The sequence below is a fragment of the Galendromus occidentalis genome, unplaced genomic scaffold (assembly GCF_000255335.2).
Source record: "Galendromus occidentalis unplaced genomic scaffold, Mocc_1.1 scf7180000077438, whole genome shotgun sequence".
Lineage (NCBI taxonomy): Eukaryota > Metazoa > Arthropoda > Arachnida > Mesostigmata > Phytoseiidae > Galendromus > Galendromus occidentalis.
Window position 1 is genome coordinate 1 of NW_003805426.1, and position 4,456 is coordinate 4,456.

The 4,456-nt window shown below is 51.9% G+C and overlaps 7 non-coding genes across 7 annotated transcripts; 4 read left to right on the forward strand and 3 right to left on the reverse strand.

Moving 5' to 3' along the window:
• Window positions 1–110: 110 nt before the first annotated feature.
• Window positions 111–229, reverse strand: LOC114828215 (5S ribosomal RNA). Its single transcript, XR_003777101.1, has one exon. It is a non-coding gene; the product is annotated as a 5S ribosomal RNA (ribosomal RNA).
• Window positions 230–407: 178 nt separating this feature from the next.
• On the reverse strand, window positions 408–526 carry LOC114828216 (5S ribosomal RNA). The gene has a single exon (XR_003777102.1). It is a non-coding gene; the product is annotated as a 5S ribosomal RNA (ribosomal RNA).
• Window positions 527–1,284: 758 nt separating this feature from the next.
• Window positions 1,285–1,357, forward strand: TRNAK-CUU (transfer RNA lysine (anticodon CUU)). The gene has a single exon. It is a non-coding gene; the product is annotated as a tRNA-Lys (tRNA).
• Window positions 1,358–2,423: 1,066 nt separating this feature from the next.
• On the forward strand, window positions 2,424–2,495 carry TRNAH-GUG (transfer RNA histidin (anticodon GUG)). The gene has a single exon. It is a non-coding gene; the product is annotated as a tRNA-His (tRNA).
• Window positions 2,496–2,818: 323 nt separating this feature from the next.
• Window positions 2,819–2,890, forward strand: TRNAP-AGG (transfer RNA proline (anticodon AGG)). The gene has a single exon. It is a non-coding gene; the product is annotated as a tRNA-Pro (tRNA).
• A 158-nt stretch (window positions 2,891–3,048) lies between these two features.
• Window positions 3,049–3,130, reverse strand: TRNAS-AGA (transfer RNA serine (anticodon AGA)). The gene has a single exon. It is a non-coding gene; the product is annotated as a tRNA-Ser (tRNA).
• Window positions 3,131–3,677: 547 nt separating this feature from the next.
• TRNAS-GCU (transfer RNA serine (anticodon GCU)) lies at window positions 3,678–3,759 on the forward strand. Its single transcript has one exon. It is a non-coding gene; the product is annotated as a tRNA-Ser (tRNA).
• The last annotated feature ends 697 nt before the right edge of the window (window positions 3,760–4,456 follow it).

Here is a 4,456-nt window from a genome sequence, read left to right on the forward strand (position 1 = left end):
GAACATGATTCACTGAGAAATGTATCCCCATCCCGAAAAAAGGGGATCATCCGAATGCCATGGAGAGAAAGAAATTGGACTGGAAAAATGCGGTGGAGAAATAAAAACTTTGCCATCAACACCCGGTGTTCCCAGGCGGTCTCCCTTCCAAGTACTAACCGGGCCCAACGTTGCTTAGCTTCGGTGATCGGACGAGAACCGGCGTATTCAACGTGGTATGGCCGATGGCGTCAGCTATGGGATGGTTGCTCCTATTCATTCATCGCTGTGAGCTAAGAATCATCGGAAATTAATGACTTATGATTCACTGAGGAATGTTTCCCCATCCCGAAAAAAGGAGATCATCCGAATGCCATGGAGAGAAAAGAAATTGGACTGGAAAAATCCGGTGGAGAAAATAAAAAGTTTGCCATCAACACCCGGTGTTCCCAGGCGGTCTCCCTTCCAAGTACTAACCGGGCCCAACGTTGCTTAGCTTCGGTGATCGGACGAGAACCGGCGTATTCAACGTGGTATGGCCGATGGCGACAGCTAAGGGATGGTTGCTTCTATTCATTCATCGCTGAGTGGCTATGGGGTCATCGGAAACTTATGACTCATGATCCATTGAGGAACGTATCCCCATCCCGAGAAGAGGAGATCATCCGAATGCCATGGAGGAAAGAATATCGGACTGTGAACTGAGCGGAAGGTGAAAAAAGTAGCCATCAACACCCGATGTCCCAGGCGGTCTCCCTTCCCTGTTCCGAGCAGTACCCGCGCCCTATGTTGCTTTCAGCTCCGGTGATCGGACGAGGATCGGCGCCACAGCGGGGCCGGATCGAGTTTCACAAATAGAGGAAAAATATGTCATGGATTTCATGCGACAGTCGCTTTCTGAGAGCTCTCTTGCGATGAGAGATATTCTAAAAGAGAAGAAGTCTTTCTGGCCTCCAGAGGGGAGCTGACCATTCCAGAGGTATCCAGACTCTCTCGTCTGCAGCAAGCCGCGGCAGACACTCAGGCGGTCCCCCTTTGCTCGTACCAATCCTATCCAACGGTGCTCAATTTCGGCGATCGGACGGGAACCGGCGTATCCGACGTGGCCGGTAGCGGAAACGATTGTCCTCTTGCAATCCGACAATGTCGTCTAGCTTCACACGAGAAGTGAGTCAGCGGCCTAGAGCCGATCGATCTGCTCTCGTGTCGGTCAGAAAGGGAGCGTTCTCCGCGGTGTTTTTCTAATCTTGAGAGGTGCGAAGTGCCAGAACTTCACTAGATCAAGCCAAAGCAGGCGCACGCAGCGCCCGGCTAGCTCAGTCGGTAGAGCATGAGACTCTTAATCTCAGGGTCGTGGGTTCGAGCCCCACGTTGGGCGACCATTTTTTTCCAGTGGCACTCGTGGAGTGCGGCAGCGCTCGATGGTTCGTGGACGAATTTCTCGGCTGTTATCAGACGTACGCTCGTTCGCCGGGAGAATTTTATTTCTTCTGAACCTTGGCTGCGACCTCTTGGAATCTTCGACATTGATCATGGAATTTTCGAATCTCACAGGATAGGCCACTGACTCACTATGAGCCTTCTTCGAACAAGCATGATCAGCAGATCGGGGCTTGGCGTCAGAGTTGATCGCGAGACCGATTGAAAATCTCGCCGAGATCTTCAGCCCGGGGCACGAACTCAGAGCCCACTGAGAGAGTCTTCTACATGTGCTCTATCCATCTCATGTTCTGGCGTGGAAGGGCTCGAATCGTTCTGCCAGCTCCATGCGAAATGGGCAAGCGATAGGGGCTTCCTTCTCTTAATCTGATTTCTAGTAGAGCATCGTATAATACATAATTGGAGGGGTGATGGCGTCAAGTTTCACCTCGACAGTTATTTCATCCCTCCCGATTATTGACGCCGAGGAAGGGGCTCACTGGTCCGCCTGCGGACTCCTCTGGTGTCGCTGTGAAAATTCAACAAGCAGAGGGGGGCCCAGGCGGTGAGCGAATTTATTTCTGCTACCGGGAATGTCCTCGATTTCTTCCGATCCCGGGTTTTCGTACCCCTTGTTGACGGTATGGTCAAAGGATACGGTGGACTTATCGATGGAAAATGGATCAGACGGCATCCCGAGAAGATAAGGTTTCGAAAAGCGCTGCCTCGGGAAGATATGCCAGCTCTAAGCTCGGTCCCGGAACCCGTGTCAAGAAGGCACGGCCAATAATCAGAGACATAGTTTCAGAAACCTTCTTCCGTGATTCACCATAGATTGTCCTGACCACGATCAGAAAGATTGTCTTTCTGCGCCCTATCATACGAATCGTAGCTCAAGTGGTCCCTCATCACTGCAGGACAGTCATTGGTATCAATTCTCATCGTCTGTCAAATAATTATTGCGGCTCGGCTCAATCGCTCACATTCAAACCGTTAGAGTTGCTCCCAACTTTCGTTGATAGTCAGCCGTGATCGTATAGTGGTTAGTACCTTGCGTTGTGGCCGCAATAACCCAGGTTCGAATCCTGGTCACGGCAGATTCTTTTTGGCTCATTTCGATCGTGTTTCATCCCTTCGCGGGTCGGAAAAATGCGTGAGGAACTCGTTTCGTATCGGCTTACCGGAACGCGCTCGAGAGATAGACCTGCGTTTTTTTGTCGCTCGACGTGGCAAGTCATCCCTCGATATCTCTCTCGCCCTGTTCGCAGCGAGACTGATCCCCCGGTGAGCATAGAGAAAAAAACGGAAGACGGACAAGGCGAGAGCTTCTCCCCCTATTCGCTGAGAGAAAAAAACGGAATCGGAAAGCGCTCGTGTCGACGTTCAATCATTTATTAGAGTCCGACCCACGGCATGTATTGGCTCGTTGGTCTAGGGGTATGATTCTCGCTTAGGGTGCGAGAGGTCCCGGGTTCAAATCCCGGACGAGCCCGCTTTTTGCAGGGTGATGCGATCTTGTTTGGATTACGCTGTCACTTACAGACCTGGCACTCCACACTTCTCTTCTCATGACAAGTCATCGCCTATGGAGCTCGAGCAGCAAAAGCAATCCCCATCAATCCTCGGGAGAAATTTGACGCAAAATGTTTCCGCAGTCGACAGGATTCGAACCTGTGCGGGGAGACCCCAACAGATTTCTAGTCTGTCGCCTTAACCGCTCGGCCACGACTGCATACTGATGGTGGGAGGGGCGAAGATCATTTGTACTGGAGGCGTTCGGCTACCTAAGATTCGGTGCACCGGCTGTCCTGCTCTGAAGTCCGATATCGTCTGTGGCCGTCTTGGGTCTTGGCTACTAATTGCTGCAGTTTCAGTCAATAGGTTTTAACGTCAATTTTCGGTCCAGTGAGCACCGATCTGATAGTTTCAAAGGAGGGTATTCGTACGCCGCTGCCGCCTCTGAAGTGAGCAACGCAAGGAGTTCTCGAGTTACAGGCCGGAACTCTAGTTCCTCGATTCAAAATTTACAATCATCTGATGAGCGGGTAAATATTTATCGCGATGAGCAGACGACGCGCAACCCAGAGAACCACATACCCTCTTGGGTCGCCCTTGCGGCGAGGAGCTCTTCGCTCCTCGATAGTAAGACGGACTCTCTCCCGGCCGCGAACACGATTGAATCGCCACTCTGCGGAACTCGTTCTCCTGGGAAGATTCGCTAAAGGCGCTGCTTTGTATTCGGAGCAATAACACGCAAGGGAGGCACAGGTCCCTCACAGGACGAGGTGGCCGAGTGGTTAAGGCGTTGGACTGCTAATCCAATGGGCTCTGCCCGCGTGGGTTCGAATCCCATCCTCGTCGAGACTCTTTTGTCACTCCCTTCCTTGAGGGCCAGCATCGTACTCTAGCCTCCTTATTCGTTGCGTACCGTCCTAAGCAGAGTGATCTTTCTGGGCACAATCAGATTTCCCGGTCGGAAACATTCTTACTGATTCCGACCACAAATCGATATGGTTTATGTACACTTCGCTTCTCTGCCCCCGTACCTCGACGTCAACTTCCTCCGTCACAGGGCACTGATCGATGTAGGTTTCGATATTTGACAATGAGGAAATGCTCATAAGAATCGCCGACTGGCTTTGTCGTCGGCCCTGAGGCACCGACGAGCCAGCGCGCCCTATCCTCCGAGCAGTCAGAGGATTGAACTCTTCCTCATTACGAAACAGAGTCCAAATGCTTAGGTTCTCCTCGTGTTCAATGCTTCGTCAGTCTGAGGGAGTGCTCGTAAACATCGGTCATGACTCTATGAGGTCTAGCAGATCGGCAATCTCTGATTTCTCGTCGTGGTCTCGTCTCCCATCCCTGTTCAGGGAGTTGCTTTTACGAACGTGAAGACAGTGCCTCGGCTGTGGAGGGGAACATCGCTGTCCATCAGCTTTTCGGCAACGGCTCTTTGTGACGCAATGGTGACTCTATCCGGTGGATCGTGAGATTTTCGAGAACCGTCATCACTCGCTAGAATCAGAGGGGCGTCGAGGTGTGTGATCCGGGGGTATAG